This window comes from Nicotiana sylvestris, chromosome 5 (assembly GCF_000393655.2).
Source record: "Nicotiana sylvestris chromosome 5, ASM39365v2, whole genome shotgun sequence".
In the NCBI taxonomy this organism is placed as follows: domain Eukaryota; kingdom Viridiplantae; phylum Streptophyta; class Magnoliopsida; order Solanales; family Solanaceae; genus Nicotiana; species Nicotiana sylvestris.
The window spans coordinates 9,895,002-9,914,723 of record NC_091061.1 but is presented as its reverse complement, the minus strand read 5'-3'; positions in this window follow the sequence as shown (position 1 = coordinate 9,914,723).

The window sequence follows — 19,722 nt, the reverse complement described above, 5'->3', positions numbered from 1 at the left end:
AAAATGAAAAACTATCAATTACTATCTTTTTACTGAAAATTTGGACACAAATCTTCATCAATTCAAGCGTTATATCGCTAGTAAGAGAATGAAATCTACAAAACAAGCTACAATTACAAAGTTCCTCCATCAATCTTGAAGGAATTTATTTTTCTAATAGCTTTTAAATGTATCTTAAAGTTTAAATCTTTGTGCATTTAGTTATAAATTTACTAATAATGTATTAGCTTTCTTTAATATTTAATTAGTGAATAAATATATCTTTTGAGATTTTAAATTTAAATAAAAAATTTACTTTTTATACGTAATATTAAAAAGGAAAACTATATAATATTTGAATAATTTTTGTCTATAACAGCCAGAAAATATAAAAACAGTAAATGTTGTTATAGGTATATAAAAACTATTTACTATAAAACCAAAAAGTATTAAAACAAACGATGTTATTATAGAGGTTTGACTGTATATCATAAAGCACTAAACTTTCAAAATTATCAAGATTGCTTCCAAATTTTGCTAGTTCAAGCCAACTATTATCAACTAATGATAATTTATAAAAGCCAAAAACACAATCCCATTATCTATTTAAAAGTCCTTAAACTAATCTTCTAATTTTTCCTCAACGTTTTCTACCTTCAACTATAATGGGTAATGCGGTACAAAAAGCACTTCGTATTCATGCAGGATCCCGGAAAGAATATCATCAGGTGTGATATAGACAGTCTACCCTAATGTAAGCATTAATGGTTATTTCCATGGCTCGAATTCACGACCTAATGGTCATACGGAAACTAATTTTGTCATTCCTCCTAGGGGTATACATGAACCGGGTTAAATTTATTTTTATCAAAACCAAACCAAACCAACTATATCGATTTGGGTTGGTTCGGTTTTGTCAGATTTCTTCGATTTTTTGGATTTTTATTATATGAATATTATTTCAATCTTACTTTGTTAAATTTATAGATAAAATGAATATATATTTAGTAAAAATTAAAAAAAATAGACAAACATATGATCTATTTAAATATACTTATGGAAGAATTTTTTTTTACACATGATAGTTATTTTTTTAGTCGTCTAATAATAATATTTCGTTGATGCACGCTTTCAAGGTTAACCAAATTTAATAATTAAACATAAAATCAATATAAAACCTAAATAATGATATTTTCTATTAAATTTTAAAATCATCGAAATATTATTTCAAAATCGAAAAAGATATAAGAATTTTACAATCTTGACATATGAATATAAAAAAAAAAAGATTCACGCATTTCAATAACACTTGATAAGAAAGTGATGATACAACCCATTATTTAAAGTAAATAAAAATGGTTGCACTCCATAATTCTATTAAATTTCATCCCATGAGAGGATCTTAAGTATTTCTAGACATTTTTTAAAGAAAATTCTATATAAAGTCTTAAAAGTATATATAAAATTTTATATTTATATGTCGGTTTTGTTCGAATTTTTTAACCCAATATCACACCAAATCAAACCAAACTTTATCGGGTTTTTAATCAATTTGATTTGATTTTTGGTTTGGTGTTATTTTCCGGTTCGATTTGAACCCCATAATTGCTCCAATGATTCCCTTCCAACTATGTGTATTAGAATTACATCTTGCGTGAGATTATTTGATAAATTTAATAGTAGAAGTTTTTAGAGTTGATTGACAATAAATTTGGCTAGCGACTATCAACAGAAGGATGCATCACTGGTTGCTATTATTGTGTGTCCTTGCCCTGGTAGTGTGAGTACAAGTCGCTCTTGATACAGTAGTCTAAAATTGATGCTTGTAGTACTTTAATTTCACTTCTTGAGTTCCATTGGTCAAAAAAATCAGTTAATTTGTAGTCAAGTTTTCATCTTCTTCTTTTACTCATGTTTCTTGATTTTCATTCCTATTGGGCTTTGGGCAATATCAAGAATTGAACCTCTTATTTCATATTAATCAAAGAAAAATACATACATATGCAAACATTACATGAACTTTGAATATTGGAATCTAGTATAATTACTATTTATATATGATGATTTAAATCTATCAAAATATATTATTCAATATAAATTAAAAATTCATTACAGAAGAAGGAGAAGAGAGTGTGATGATCCAAAAGGTCATATTATGTTTTAGAATACGATTCTACGCCCTTAAGCCTTAAAAAATCTCATTTTTACCTTCATCGATTTGTGTGCGCAATCCGAGCGTGTTTCCGAAAAGTTTGTATGTTGAAAGTTGATGAAAATAATTATTTTGCCTTAAAAGTTAATTTTAATTGACTTCGATCAACGTTTTGAGTAAACGGACCCGACCCGTATTTGACGGTCCCGATAGGTCCGTAATAAAATATGGGACCTGGGCGTATGTCCGGATCGAATTACGAGGTCCCTAGCTCGAGATATGAATTTTTGTTAAAAATCGAAAGACTGAAAATCTAATTGTTTTAAGATTTTGGTTAATGTTTGATCTTATTGGTATCAGATCCGTATTTTAGTTCCGGAGCCCGGTACAGGTTTATTATGATATTTAAGACTTGTATGTGAAATTTGGTGTGACACAGAGTTAGTTTGACGTGATTCGGACGTCCGGTTGTGAAAATAGAGGTTTTAAAGCTTTCTTGAAAATTTCATTCGATTTGGTGCTAAATTCGTAGTTCTAAGTGTTATTTAGGCGATTTGATCGCGCGAGCAAGTTCGTATAATGTTTTAGGACTTGTGTGCATGTTTGGTTTGGAGCGTGAGAACTTGGGTGAGTTTCGGATAGGCTACGGGTGTTTTGAAACTAAGAAAATTCTGGTTTTTGTTTCAGCTGTTATTTGGTGTGTCCTTCATCGCGTTCGTGGAGGTACTTTTACGAACGCGAAAGGTAAAATGGGGGCAAGGTGACTTTGTTCTTCACGAAAGCGAAGGCTTGGTCGTGAACGCGGAGCATTGGGGGTATTACCCTTTGCGAACACGACCAGCCTTTCGCGAACGCGTAGGCATGAGACCTGGGGGAGGGGAAGTAACCTATACTCTTCGCGAACATGGCACATGGCTCGCGAACGTGTATGCTGGTGGGTATAAGCCTCACAAACGCAAAGAGTATCTCGCGAACGCGTAGGCTAATCGAGCCGCTGCTTCGCTATCGTGGCAAGCCTGCGAAGGAGGCCTGACGCCCAGACCTTAAAATAGTCCAAAAACGGGATTTTACCCATTTTTCATAAACTCTCCATTAGAGCTCGGCCTAGGTGCGATTTTGAAGGGAAAACTCAACACCAATTCATAGGTTTGTACTTTTTAACTCATTTTCTTACATTTCTATCATCACCCATTAAATTCCTAGCCATAATCTTTGTTCTTCCATAGTAGAAAACTAGGGATTTAGGAAGAATTGAGAATTTTTGCAAATTGGAGATTTAGACCTCAATTTGAAGTTGGATTTCAAAATCAGTTATATATCCGTGTTCGGGGGTGAATGGGTAAATGGATTTTGATCTGAACCTGGGTTTGACCAAGCGGGCCCGATATCAATTTTTGACTTTTTGGGGGAAAGTTTGAGAAATCTAAATTTATGCATTATAGTTGGTTCCTTTAGCAATAATTGATGTTATTTAGTTAATTGTGGCTAGATACGAGTGGTTTGGAGGTGGATACTAGAGGAAAAGCGGTAATTGAGCATTGAGTGGCCCGCGAAGCAAGGTAAGTATCGTGTCTAACTTTGACTCGAGGGATTAGGAACTCTTTGACTTATTTTCTATATTAAATCCATGTGAGCGGTGTATAGGTGAGGTGACGAGTACCTATGCACCCCAATTTACCTGTTTTTGCCTGTTTCTTTCCAGTTCCTCTTATATTGTCTTTTTCCTGTCATAACTGCTACATGTTTTACTTGTATTTCCATGCTTAATTGCTACTTGTTAGACATTATTTCTCTTTGCTGAAAGTATTAGTTATTTCGTAGTTTCGTTGCCTCCTATTATATGCTTAAGTTGGTTATCGGTACTTTTAAGGCATATTCTGGATTGGTCTCGCTGAGTAATATTATTTGTGTAAAGTCTCATAGTGTATAAGCTCCCTAATTGTTTGGTTTGAAGTTGAGCCTTGTGAAGGGTTATGTGATTTGAATTATGTAATTTTTATACTTGCTGAGTAACTGATATTGATATGATGGGATCAGGTTGCGCGCCGCAACAGGTGGAATAAGGGTGATATATTGAGGAGGATAAGGGTGAAATGATATGTATAGAGGGATTGGGTTGCATGCTGCAACAGGTGTAATAAGGGTAGATTGTGGTTCAATAAGGATGAATTGTGATTGTGAATATTGTGATATGGTGGGATCGGGTTGCACGCCGCAACAACCTATATGCTTATACTTTTTCTTGACTGTGTTTGCTAAACGGTAGTCTTAAATTGCACTTAAGGATTGGTAATAGCTAAACACTAATAATATTCTTTGACAACTGTATTCACTTCTTGCAAGTTACTAGTCTATTTTATCCTGTCTTCTTTATGCTTTTATTATATAATGTATGCAGGTTATATTGTGTTCGCCCCACCGTAGTCTCGTCATTTCTTTGTCGAGGTTAGGCTTGGCACTTACCAGTACATGGGGTCGGTTGTACTGATACTGCACTCTGCACTTTCTGTGCAAATTTTGGAGCAGGTTCGGGCTAATCGAGAGGTTGGTTGTAGGATTCACTTGCTTGGAGACCCAAAGTAGTCTTGCTGGCGTCCGCATGCCCTGGCATTCCCTTCTATACTCCATACTTTACTGTTTTTCTTATTTCGTAAACAGTTGTATTTTCTTTCGGACTTATACTTGTAGTAAAATCTTAGAATATTCATGAATCTTGACTCCAGATTTTGGGTAGTAATAATATATAATCAAAGTGGCTATTTATTTACTTCCGAGTTCATTTCGACTTGTTTTAGCTTGTTTATTGTTAATCACTGAAGCTTATTATTAATCGCTAAAATGTAAAGGAATTGACTAATAAATACTCTAACGTTGTCTTGCCTAGAAAGTGTGATGTTAGGCGCCATCACGCTCCCGATGGTGAGGATTCTAGGCCATGACAAGTTGGTATTAGAGCACTAGGTTGCCTAGGTCTCATGATTCACAAACAGGCTTAGTAGAGTCTGGAGGATCGGTAATGAGACGTCTATACTTATCTCTTAGAGGCTACAGAGTTTAGGAACAATTTCACTTCTATTCTTCTCTGTCGTGCAATTTTGTTCTCTTGTTGCTAATTGAACTCTCTACTCTTGTTCTTTCGCAGATAGCGAGAACACGTACCGCTTTTTCAGCTGAGCAACAGCCAAAGCCCCCAGTGGCAGCTCCTACGAGGGGCAGAGGACAAAGCCGAGGTCGTACCAAAGGCCGAGGCAGGGCTCAGCCCAGAGCTCGAGCAACAGCACCAGCGGCGGAGTCTCAGGTAGAGTTTGATAAGGAGGCGCCAGCCCAGGCCGTTCCAACAAGGCCAGCTCAGGTTCCAGAGGGGTTCATCGCTACCCTGGTATTCAGGATGTTTTGGTCCGTCTAGTGGGCCTCATGGAGAGTGTGACACAGGCCAACACATTTCCTGTAGCACCAGCCGTATCTTAGGCTGGGGGAGGAGCATAGACTCCCGCTACCCACACTCCGGAGTAGATGGCTCCTCAGTTTCAGACTCCAGCAGCTCAGCCCGTTGGGATAGTTCAGCCGGGTGTTGCAGCACAGACTGTAGATGGACCGGCTATGTCTTTTGAGGCCTTATGGATATTGGATAGGTTTACCAAGCTTTTCCCAGTTCACTATAGCGGTGCATCTTCAGAGGATCCCCAAGACTATCTGGACAACTGTCATGAGGTATTACGAAACATGGGGAAAGTGGAGACCAATAAGGTCGACTATGCTGCATTTCATTTGTCGGGTTCCGCCAAGAAATGGTGGAGGGATTATATGTTGGCCAGACCAGCTGGGTCATCGGCTCATGCTTGGGACCAATTCTCTCAACTATTTCTTGAAAAGTATCTTCCTATCACTAAGAGAGAGGACTATCGGAGGCAGTTCAAACGTCTGCAGCAGGGTTCTATGAATGTCATTTCGTATGAGACTCCATTTGTAGACCTGTCCCGTCATGCTATTCTTCTGCTTCCTACCAAGAGAGAAAGAGAGAGAGATAGATAGATAGATAGAGAGAGAGAGAGAGAGAGATGAGGTTTATTGAGGGACTTGCTCAGCCTATCAGATTGTAGATGGCTAAGGAGACTGGGAGTGAGATTTCTTTTCAGGCAGCAACCAATATTGACAGGCAAGTCAAGATGGTTTTAGCTCAGGGGAGTGGTCTGAGGTCTGACAAGAGGCCGCATCACTTTAGTGGATTCAGTGGGGCCTCATCTGGAGGTCGAAGTACTTTTGGTAGAGGCCATACTCCCAGGCTGTTTCATTCAGTGCTCCAGGCATCCCATGGTGCTTCAGGTGGTCGCGACCCTCATATGCATTATTCGGATCAACTAACCTAAAGTGCACCACCAGCTCCTATCAGTGCACCTCCTATTCAGAGTTATTACAATGGTCAGCTGGCCCGTTTGGGTCAGTCTCAGTTTCCACGACCACATTATCAGGATGGATGTTTCGAGTGTGGTGGCTATGGGCATATCAGGAGGACTTGTCCAAGATTATTGGGCATTCTGCCATAGCAGCAGAGTTCTCGTGCCATGATTTCGGCATTGGGTGCACCACCGCCCGCTCAGCTAAATAGAGGTAGGGATCAGACAGCTAGATGTAGAGGTTAGGCCGCTAGAGGTGGAGGTCAGGCCGCTAGAGGTGGAGGCAAGCCAGTAGGGGGTCGTCCCACGGATATAATTCAGAGTGGTGGGGCCCAGCCCCGATGTTATGCTTTTCCATCCCAGCCTGAGGCTGCATCATTCGATGCTGTTATCACAGGTCCGTTTTCAGTTTGTAGTAGAGATGCTCCAGTCCTATTTGATCCAAAGTCTACCTACTCCTATGTGTCATCGTACTTTGCTTCATATTTGGTTGTGCCCCGTGATTCTTTGAGTGCCCCTGTATATGTGTCTACATATGTGGGGGATTCTATTATTGTATATCGTGTCTATCATTTGTGTGTGGTTATTATTGTGGGTTTTGAAACTAGCGTAGATCTTCTACTTCTCGATATGGTCAATTTTGATGTCATTTTAGGGATGGATTGGCTGTCATATTATCATGTTATTTTTGGACTGCCACGCCAATATAGCGACCTTAACCTTGCTGGGGTTGCCTAGATAGGAGTGGAGATGGACTCCTGGTCATTCTACCAGCAGGGTTATCTCTTATATGAAGGCTCGGCGTATGGTCCAGAAAGGGTGTCTAGCTTATTTGGCTTATGTCCGCGACTCTAGTGCAAAGATTACTTCCATGGATTCTGTACTAGTTGTTCGAGAGTTTCCAGAGGTATTTCCTACAGACCTGCCGGGGATATCATCTGATAGGGATATTGACTTCTGTATTGATTTGGTTCCGGGCACTCAGCCCATTTCTATTCTGCCATATCGTATGGCCCTACCAGAGTTGAAGGAGCAGTTGCAAGATTTGATTGATAAGGGCTTCATTAGACCTAGTGTCTCGCCCTGGGGTTCTCCCGTGTTATTTGTGAAGAAGAAAGATGGGTCGATGAGGATGTGCATTGATTACCGGCAGTTGAACAAAGTCACTATCAAGAACAAGTATCCATTTCCGAGGATTGATAACATATTTGATCAGCTTCAGGGTGCCAAAGTATTTTCAAAGATCGATATGAGGTATGGCTACCATCAGTTGAGGATTAGGGCGTCCGATGTCCCTAAGACAGCTTTTTGGACTCGATATGGGCATTATGAGTTCCTGGTGATGTCATTTGGCTTGAAAAATGCCCTAGCAGCATTTATGGATTTGATGAACCGGGTGTTCAAGCCTTACCTGGATTCATTGTTGATTGTGTTTATTGATGATATCTTGATCTACTCCCGCAGCCGAGAGGAGCATGGAAACATCTTCGGATCGTACTTCAGACGCTGAGAGATAGTCAGTTGTATGTGTAACGACCCGACCAGTTGTTTTGAGCTTTTGCATTTCGCTCGCCAGTTCTCGGGCATGAATTGCCCCGTGTGATGCAATATAACTTATGTAAATCGTTGGTATTGGGTTTCAAGTTAATCAGAATTTAATTTGGAAGAACAGTCTTAGTTGAAAGCTTAAAATTTGAAAGGTTTGACCAAGATTTGACTTGTGTGTATTTGATCTCGGATTGGAATTTTTATGATTTGATTAGCTCCGTTAGTGATTTGTGACTTAGGAGCGCTATCGGAATGGGTTTTGGAGTTGTACAGAAGATTTAGGCTTAAATTGACGAAATTGAGATTTCGTCGTTTTCCGGTTGATAGGCGAGATTTTGATATAGGGGTCGGAATGGAATTCCTAGAGTTTCAGTAGCTTCGTTGTGTCATTTGGGATGTGTGTGCAAAATTTTAGGTCATTCGGACGAGATTTGATAAACATTTTGATCGAAAGCATAATTTAAGAGTTCTTGGAGTTCTTAGGCTTGAATCCTATGTTAAATTGGTGATTTGATGTTGTTGTGAGCGTTCCGAAGTTTTGAACAAGTTTGAACGATGTCATGGGATGTGTTGGTACAATTGGTTTGAGGTTTCGGGAGTTCAGGGCAGGTTCCGGGACGTTTTAGACCGAAAATCATAGCTGTAGCAGGTCCAGAAGGGTTGCAAGCCTCGGAACTCACCCGTGCGGTCTGCACAAAATGAAGTGCGTCTGCGGTGAGTGCTGTGCGGACCGCACAAAATGGTGTGCGGCCACGGTAGTGCTATGCGGACCGTACAAAATGGTGTGCGGTCGCGGTGAAGAACATTCTGCTGGTCCTGCTTATCTTTTGATCTACAAGGAATTTTGAGATGATTCAAAAACGAAAGTTGTAGCCCTTCGTGTCTAGTTTTCAAAAAGGTAAGGATATTGCAATTTGGATATTTGTAGCAAAAGTTATAGCCAAAATACTAAAGCCTATATCTGCAGAGGAAAGCCTGTGCGGCCGCGGTCGTTTTTGTGCGGACCGCGGTCGATTTTGTGTGGCCCGCGGAGGTGGAAATCTGTGGAGTACTCTATAAATATGAGGTTTTGGATTTTATTTGATATTTTGACCTAGAGAGCTCGGATTTTGGCGATTTTTCGAAGGTTTTTCAAGAAATTCATCGGGGTAAGTGATTCTAACTCAGATTTGGCTAGAGTACATGAATCTATCATTGAATTCATTATTTAATTCGTGATTTGGGATGGAATTTGGGAAGAAAATTGTGAAATCTTTCAAAAATGTAAAATGATGATTTGACGGACCAAATGGTATCGGAATTGGATAATTTTCGTATGGATAGACTCGGAGAGTATAAGGATTCTAGTTTTGTGAATTTTGTCAAATTTCGAGATGTGGGACCGGGGGTCGAGTTTGACCAATATCTAAAATTTTGTGGTATTTCGATTGTTTTCGCTCTGGCTTTGTTCCCTTAGCATGATGTGACGTATTCGCTGTGATTTTGGATAGATTCAATGCGCGTGAATGCCAATTCGAGGGGCAAAATGTCGCGAGCTAGAGAATTAGCCGGTTCGAGGTGAGTAATGATTGTAAATGATGTCATGAGGGTTTGAAACCCCGGATTGCACATCGTAGTGCTATATTGAGGTGAGACACATGATTGATGATGAGTATAGGGTCGTTTACTATTAGGGATTGTGATTTGGTCCGTCCCGATTGATGTTTTTACCGCGTATTTGACTGAAACTTGTTTGTTATCATAATGGTTTGGGTTGATTGCCATATTTGGGTTTTGTGCCAACTATTTGAACCCTCTAGGGATTTTTATCACTATTTCCTCACTGTTTTGATTTATTAGTTGAACTCAGTCCTGTGATTTCCTACTGTTTTACAACTCAGCCACTTTTACTCAGTTTTAAGACTTAAATGATATTTCTAAATGATGTTTTGGGCAGAGAAATACTGTTTTACTAATGCCCGAGGGGCTTGTGATGATTTTTGGACTGAGTGTGGCCGAGGGCCAGATGTGAGGATACACTGAGTGATATAAGGCCGAGGGCCTGAGATACATTTATACGCCACGAGGTGGCTTGAGTGATGTGAGGTCGAGAGCCGAGAGTTGATGCCACGAGATGGCTTGGTATTGTGTTTGGGCCGTAAGGGGCCCCTCCGGAGTCTGCACACCCCCAGTGAGCGCGGGTACCCATTTTGATCTGAGAGTGAGCCCGAGGGGCTGATATTGTTCTGAGAGTGAGCCTGAGGGGCTGGTACTGTTCTGAGTTGTTGCCCAAGGGGCGAATTTCTATTTGTTAATTACCTGCCAAATTACTTGTTTTACTGCTTGAAAAGGGAAGTTTACTTGATATTTCACTGATTTACTGTTTTAAGTGATTTTACTGCTTCGGTATAGATTGCTTTGTGTTTTCACGTGTTTTCTTGCTTTCAACCATTATTTATATTTATTACTCACTGAATTGGAGTACTCACTTTACTTCTTGCACCCCTGTGTGCAAATTCAGGCGCAGCAGGTCCTGCTCCTGAGTGCTAATCCCTCCAGTCTAGGTGGTGTTTCGGAGACTACGAGGTAGTTGTTGGTGTCCGCAGCCCTCGTGTCTCCCTTATCTTATTACTTTTATATTCTTCAAGCAGTTGTACCAGATATTGTATTTAGTAGACTCGTATCAGGATCCTTAGTTGCTCATGACTTGTGACACCCCGGTGAGGGCCGTGTAGGGCTGGATTTCCACATTGTTATCTATGTTTCCGCTATTCAGTATTATGTAAACCATGTTTAGACTATATTTGTGTTTATTAACTGTTTTAAAAGGCGAATAGGGTTGAACTGGTTGGCCTTGTCTTCACGAGAGGCGCCATCACAACCGGGTTCGAGGTTAGGGTCGTGACAATATGCTAAGTTTTCAAAATACGAGTTTTGGTTGGACTTAGTCGCTTTATTGGGGAACGTTGGTTCCTTTAGTAATAATTGATGTTATTGAGTTAATTGTGGCTAGATACGAGTGGTTTGGAAGTGGATACTAGAGGAAAAGCGGTAATTGAGCATTGAGTGGCCCGCAGAGCAAGGTAAGTGTCGTGTCTAACTTTGAATCGAGGGATTAGGAACCTTTGACTTATTTGCTATATGAAATCCATGTGAACGGTGTATAGGTGAGCTGACGAGTACCTATGCACCGCCAATTTACCTGTTTTTTCCTATTTCTTTCCCGTTCCTCTCATATTGTCTCTTTCCTGTCATAACTGCTACATGTTTTACTTGTATTTCCATGCTTAATTGCTACTTGTTAGATATTATTTCTCTTTGCTGAAAGTATTAGTTATTTCGTAGTTTCGTTGCCTCTTATTATGTGCTTAAATTGGTTATCAGTACTTTCAAGGCATATTCTGGATTGGTTTCGCTGAGTAGTATTACTTGTGTAAAGTCTTATAGTGTATAAGCTCCCTAATTGTTTGGTTTGAAGTTGAGCCTTGTGAAGGGTTATGTGAATTGAATTGTGTAATTTCTGTACTTGCTGAGTAACTGATATTGATATGGTGGGGTCGGGTTGCGCGCCACAACAAGTGAAATAAGGGTGATATATTGAGGAGGAATAAGGGTGAAATGATATGTATGGTGAGATTGGGTTGCACGCCGCAATTGGTGTAATAAGAGTGGATTGTGGTGAAATAAAGGTGAACTATGATTGTGAATATTGTGATATGGTGGGATCGGGTTGCACGCTGCAATAACCTATATGCTTATACTTTTCCTTGATTGCGTTAGCTGAATGGTAATCTTATATTGCACTTAAGGATTGGTAATAACTGAACACTGATGATATGATTCAACTACTATATTCACTTCTTGCAAGTTACTAGTCTATTTTATCCTGTCTTCTTTATGCTTTTATTATACACTGTATGCAGGTTATATTGTGATTGCCCCGCCGGAGCCTCGTCACTCCTTCGTCGAGGTTAGGCTCGACACTTACTAGTACATGGGGTCGGTTGTACTGATACTAATCTCTGCACTTCCTGCGTAGATTTTGGAGCAGGTTCGGGCTAATCGAGAGGTTGGTTGTATTCACTTGCTTGGAGACCCAAGGTAGTCCTGTTGGCGTTCGCAAGCCCTGGCGTCCCCTTCTATACTCCATACTTTACTATTTTCCTTATTTCGTAAATAATTGTATTTTCTTTCGGACATATACTTGTCGTAAAATCTTAGAATGTTCGTGAATTGTGACTTCGAATTCTGGGTAGTAATAATATATAATCAAAGTGGCTATTTATTTACTTTCGCGTTCATTTCGACTTGTTTTAGCTTGTTTATTGTTAATCACTGAAACATAAAGGAATTGACTAATAAAAACTCTAATATTGGCTTGCCTAGCAAGTGTGATGTTAGGCGCCATCACGGTCCCGATGATGGGGATTTCGGGTCGTAACAGAGAGGTAAGAACAAAAGAAGAAAGGAGAAGATAGTTGTATGAGTGATAAATGTATTAAATTAATGAAGAATAATTGAATAAATATAGTTTTTTGGTGTGGATACTTTCATGATGCAGAAATTTTAGCTTCCTTACTATATTTTAAAAAAAAGAATCGACTCCTACTATTGTTCAAACGCACTTTTTTTCCAACACCTCAAATCTAAAAATATATATTTTATATTCTATACTAAAAAAATGTACTTTTAGCTTTCAAGAAACTTGGCCAAACAGGTTAAAAGTTCAACTAGCCAAATCATACTTCTAGAACAATTAAGCTTTTATCCAGACGAAAGTAAATATGCATTGGAGAAGTAATTAAATAAATAAAAAAGAAATGCATTCGAGTTCTTAAATGTGTAAATTAAGAGAATCCGATTCCCATATAGCAAGTGGTCTCTAATTAGGGGTGGGTGGGGTTCCAAAACATTAATTAACTTTTTACTACTCCTTAGTACTGAATATGTTGAGTATCAGTGATGTGAGTCCTAACCTAAATAAATTGAGTTTTAAAGTTTTAATTAATACGAGTCTAACTACACGCTATTTCTTTCATTTTTTTTGTGGTAGAGGGTGAACCTATAACGAAAAATATGAGTGGTCCGTGACTAGGGAATTAAACAAGAAGATATGGTGAGATTTGAATATTGCATTTAATTGAAGGAGTTCCTCCTATGTTTGCTAGTAAATTAATTTGTTTAGATATTTTTGGATTTCCTTTTGAAAGAAGTATATGGCTAGTTGTCTTAATTCAACAGGCAGACCTACCCTTTGGGTAGGGGTTCATAGGCTTCCGATAACTTCGAAAAAATTATATCTTATAATAAATATTATATACTTTCTCAATTCATTTTTATTTGTCCATTATTGACTTTATATACTCCTTAAAAAATAATAAATAAAGTGCATAATTTACCATGATACCCATATTAATTAGTGTATAGTCTTAATGGATTTGGAAAATGATTTAGAATGCGTAGTTAATGCTAAGAAAAAAATAGAAAAAATAAATTATTTTTTTCTTGATATGCAAAAAGTGACAAGTAATAATGAAAATTTATTTTTAGAATACTTGATAACTAAAAGTGAACAGAGGGAGTATTTGATTGGCACCCTAAGATTAAAATTTTAGGCAGCTGCATTGGTCGATTTAGGGGACACAACTTGACTTTTAGTGCGTTCCTTGGGTTCAATTCCGACTCTAGCATTTGCTCAAATTTTTATTCGACATTGATGTCCTGACACTTTCAAATTATGGATCTGCCTCAGCTTAATTCTAATTGTAATAGCTACAGAACTTCTAATTCCATTGTCCGTGACAACTCTACATTTTGTAATTAGGGATGGTAATAAGGCGATGTGGGTGCACGGCGAGTTTGATCTTATATGGGTCGGTGTGGGTTTGATCTTATGGGGGGGCTATTGCTGGTGCGGGGCGGGTTGAAACTATTTTTTGAAAATATAATGCGTGGCAGGGCGGTTGTTGGTTCGGCGGGTTTCCTCGCAGGTTTCCTCCAGACTGTAGTATGAATACTAATCGATAGGACCTCATTGGTAAGTGCTACAAGATCTCGTACACTGGAACCCATGGTTATGGACCTGAATGTGATGACTTGCGATGTCATCATGCCACATAGGCACCATTTGACATATATTAATGCCATGTGGAAACTTACATAAGAAGAAGGCTAGCATTTGTGAGAAGATTCTAGAGAGGTATAGACATTTCCTTAGGAAGAACCTAGATCCTTAGGGATTTGTTAAGAAAGTCCTTGGAATCTTCTAGGCTTGTAGAGAATTTTAGAGAAAGCCCTTATCTTGTAAATATAAAGGACCTGTATAATAATTAATATTTACATACTAGCCCCTAGGAGACTAGTATATAAAGGGGGCCACTCATTTGTAATTCACCAAGCAAACAATTCAAGTTCTCTCTAATACAAAGCTTCCTTTAACAATTCTCTTGTATTCTTTCTTCCATTCTCTTAGCAATCTTGAGTGTAGTAAGGCTGACTTGACATAGCAAGAATGTGAGCAAGTGGAGATCTTTGGCCAACGCTTGGGGAAGGTGGAAGGCACCCTTAACGTTCTTGAGGGGCACACTCTTGAAGAGATTGAGAGTATCCAAAATGACTTGGAGGGACGTACATAGACTGCGATGGAACTAAGGCAAACCATCACTGCCTTAGAGTGCAGACTCATGGAGGCTTTGAGTACTATCGATGCTATGAAGGCAAAGATAGAGTCACTCAAGGAGCATGTCAATGCTGGCGTGACCGAGGTAGCTAGCAATGTTATGGTGACGAGGGAGGCCAAGATCGAGGCTCCCAAACCCCCGGTGTTCAAAGGTGTTCATGATGTACAAGAAGTGGAAAACTTCCTTTGGCACTTGGAGAACTACTTCAGGAACGGCAAAGTGAGGGACGACAAGGCCAAGATCAACACTGCAGTATTGTACCTCTCAGAGACTACCATGCTATGGTGGAGAATGAAGACGGCCAACGTGGATAAAGGTATATGTACTATTAGCACATGGGATTAGTTGAAAGCGGAGTTCAAGCGACAGTTCTTTCCAAACAATATCTTGTACGAGGCAAGGCACAAGCTTAGGGAATTGAAGCAAACAAGGAGCATACGTAACTATGTCAAGGAGTTCACTACCCTTATGCTTCAAATCCCCGACTTGACCAATGATTACTTGTTGTTCCACTTCATGGACAAGTTGCAAAATTGGGCTAAGCAGGAGTTACACCGCCGACAAGTCACTGATATAGACCAAGCCATAGTGGAGGCCAAATCATTGATGGATTTCAGGCATGACAAGCACGACAAAGGCAATGGCAAGGAGTCAAAGGTTAACAATGTCATAGGTGGGGGAGACCGTGGCAAAGGCAAGGAAATACAACAACAATACTCTAAAACTCAAGATTTCAAAAAGTTGAGTGGCCGTTAGGGCTACGCTGAGATGAAGGCGCAGGTCGAGAAGAAGGGATGCTATATATGCGGAAGGCCACATGGCTTCAGGAATTGTCCCGACCTCAAGAGCCTCAGTGCCATGGTACGTGAGCGGAAGGAGCAGCCACAAGGAGAGAGTCCGGGAACCGTACAGTTGCGTATGATTGGATTATGTGGTGCTATCACAAAGCAAGCTATCCAACCTACCGAGAATGGAAATCAGTACGTGGATCTCACCATCAATAACAAGCCCGCTCGTGCAATGGTGGATACTGGAGCAACTCATAATTTCGTGACTGAGGCTGCCGCTAAGAGACTAGAATTGAAGCTTGCTCCAACCAACTCTCGCGTCAAGACCGTGAATACCGAGATACAGAATGCTCGTGGGGTAGCTAATGGAGTTGGTATCAAATTGGGAACTTGGAAAGGTATGACAAACTTTACTGTAATCGCTATAGATATCTTTGACATCATACTGGGGCAAGAGTTCTTTAGACATTGTCATACTTTAATCGACCCCTACCTCCAATGTCTCTTGGTTATGGAGCGAGAAAGAGCTTGCATGGTACCTATAGTGACTATGCCCCACGGACAGATCCAAGCACAACTCTTAGCTATGTAGGTTGTCATGGGGATCAAGAAGGGGGAGCCTACGTTCGTGGCAACCATTGCAAGCCTAGAGGAAGACAAGAATTTTCAAGAGACAGTGCCGCCTTGCATAGAGAAGTTGCTTAAGGAAAACAAAGATGTCATGCCCGAGGAGTTACCTAAGCACTTGCCGCCTAGGCGAGAGGTGGATCACAAGATTGAGTTAGAGCCAGGGGCTAAGCCACCTGCATTTGCCCATATCGTATGGCACCGCCCGAGTTGGAGGAGCTCAAGAAACAATTGAAAGAGTTGCTGGATGCTGGTCACATTCGCCCATCAAAGGCACCTTTCGGCGCACCAGTATTGTTCCAAAAGAAGAAGGATGGATCGATGCGCTTGTGCATAGACTACCGAGCACTTAATAAGGTTACAGTGAAGAATAAGTACATGATCCCACTCATTGCTGATTTGTTCGATAGACTTGGGAAAGCCAAGTACTTTACCAAGGTGGATCTTCGAAAGGGCTACTACCAGGTTCATATCGTGGAAGGGGATGAGCCAAAGACAACATGTGTGACTAGATATAGAGCTTTGAGTGGTTGGTGATGCCCTTCGGCTTAACCAATGCACCAGCCACATTTTTCACCCTTATGAACAAGATTTTCCATCCCTACCTTGATCAGTTCGTGGTGGTCTACCTAGATGACATAGTCATCTATAACAACACCTTGGAGGAACACATGGAGCACTTAAGGAAGGTTTTTCTAGTCTTGCGGGAGAAAGAGCTATACATCAAGAGAAAGAAGTGTGAGTTTACACAATCAAATGTGCACTTCTTGGTCCATGTCATTATTAATGGCGAGCTACGCATAGACGAGGCTAAGGTACATGGTATCCAGGAGTGGGAGGCACCCATAAAGGTAACTGAGTTGAGATCCTTCCTTGGCCTTGTTAACTACTATAGTCGGTTCATCAGTGGATACTCAGCAAAGGCCGCACCATTGACTGAGTTGCTAAAGAAGAACAAGCCATGGGTTTGGATGGAGCATTGTCAAAAGGCGTTTGAATGCCTTAAGGCAGTTGTAAAAAGGAGCCAGTCTTGGCATTACCTGACTTTTCCAAGACATTTGAATTGCACACAAATGCCTCAGACTTCGCCATTGGGGGTGTCCTGATGCAGGATAAGCATTCATAGCATTTGAGAGCCACAAGTTAAATGAGACGGAGCGATGTTACACGGTGCAAGAGAAGGAAATGACTGCCATTGTGTATTGCCTTCGTACATGGAGACATTATCTGCTCGGGTCGAGGTTCGTAGTCAAAACTGATAATATGGCTACTAGCTACTTTCAGACATAGAAGAAGATCATACCAAAGCAGGCTAGGTGGCAGGATTTATTAGCCGAGTTTGATTATACGATGGAGTATAGGCCGAGAAAAGGTAATGTTGTAGCCGATGCCTTGAGCCGAAACGCCGAGCTTGCTACAATCACTTTAGAGAGATGGGACATTCGGGAGGCTGTAAAAGAGGGCATGCAGCATGATCCAACAGCCAGACAGATTATCGAGTTAGCTAACAAAGGTAAGACAAGACGGTTTCGGATAGAAGACGACCTACTACTTACCACAGGTTGGCGGGTCTATGTTCCTAAGTTTGGAGACATTAGACGATGGATCATAAGGGAGAGTCATGACACAATGTGGGCTGGTCATCCAGGTCAACGTCACACTAGGGCCTTGGTTGAGTCAGTCTACTATTGGGCACGCATGCAAGATGACATAGAGCGCTATGTGCAGACTTGTCTTGTCTGTCAATAGGACAAGGTTGAACAACAACAACCTGGAGGACTTTTGGAGCCACTACCAGTTACAGAGCGTCCATGGGAGAGCGTGACTATGGACTTTATCACTTGCCTACCAAAGTCTGACGGTTATGGTACTATTATGGTGGTCGTGGATAGATTTTCCAAATATGCCACCTTCATGCCCGCTCACCGAGTTGCACAGCTAAGGAAGCCGCCAAGTTATTCTTTAAGAACGTGGTAAAATATTGGGGCTTACCAAGGCATATCATCAGTGATCGAAACCCCCGATTCACTGGGAACTTTTGGAGAGAGTTGTTCAACATACTTGGCACGGAACTGCACTTTTCTACTGGTTTCCACCCACAGACGGTTGGACAAACGGAACAGGTCAATGCCTTACTAGAATGCTACTTGAGTCATTATGTAAGCGCGTATCAGAAAGATTGGGCAAAGCTCCTAGACATCGCCCAATTCTCTTAGAACTTGTAGCGGAGTGAGTCCACTGGGCGGACACCATTTGAGCTAGCCACAGGCCAACAACCACAAACTCCACATTCACCAGCTGCGTTCGAGGGAAAGAGTTTGGGGGCTTATCATATGGCCAAAGGATGGGAGGAGCAGCTCGACACTGCTAAGTCCTACTTGGATAAGGCAGCTAAGAAGATGAAGAAGTTTGCGGACTGTAAGTGGCGTCCCACATACTATAGAGTTGGGGACATGGTCATGGTGAAGTTTAACCCAAGACAGTTCAAGGCACAACGAGGCTTGCATCAGAATCTGATTTGCAAGTATGAGGGGCCATTTAAGATCATCGTTAAGGTAGGCAAGATCTCATACAAGCTTGACATGTCATCGTATCTTAAGATCTACTCTTTCTTCCATGTCAGCATGCTTAAGCCATATCATGAAGATAAGGATGATCCCAGTAGGGGCCAATCAAGTCGAGCACCAATGACTATCACCGCCTCGCATGATCGGGAGATTGAGGCTATCATAGATTACCAGGCCTGGCGAAAACAAGGGCAAAAAGCCACCACTATGTTCCTCGTCCATTGGAAAGGGCAATCACCGGAGGAGGCCACGTGGGAATGATATGAAGACTTGTGGCAATTCAAAGATAAGATCCGAGAGTTTATGCAACAGCATTACGCCGCGGTCGTCGCAATATTGAGTGGGGGAGAGTGTGATGACCTGCCATGTCATCATGCCACATAGGTGTCTTTTGGCATATATTAATGCCATGTGGAAGCTTACATAAGAAGAAGGCTAGCATTTGTGAGAAGATTCTAGAGAGGTATGGACATTTCCTTAGGAAGAACCTAGATCCTTATGGATTTGCTAAGAAAGTCCTTGGAATCTTCTAGGCTTGTAGAGAATTCTAGAGAAAGCCCTTATCTTGTAAATATCAAGGACTTGTATAATAATTAATATTTACATACTAGCCCCTATGAGACTAGTATATAAAAGGGGGCCACTCATTTGTAATTCACCAAACAAACAATTCAAGTTCTCTCTAATACAAAGCTTTCTTTAACAATTCTCTTGTGTTCTTTCTTCCATTCTCTTAGCGATCTTGAGTGTAGTAAGGCTGACTTGACATAGCAAGAATGTGAGCAAGTTGTGCAAGATCGTGAGCGAGTTGTCAAGTGCCGCATGTGTACTTAGTTAACAACTAAGGACGTGACTTGAATCCGTTAGTATGAAGTATTTTCTTTTCCAAGTGAAATCCCCTAGTATATGAAAGAGTGCAAAAGTGCTTTCGTTGTTGTGGAAGAAGAAGCCTTCGTATCTTAATGCACATATTTGATTTATTCGGAGCTATTAGAGCGGAATCCACTT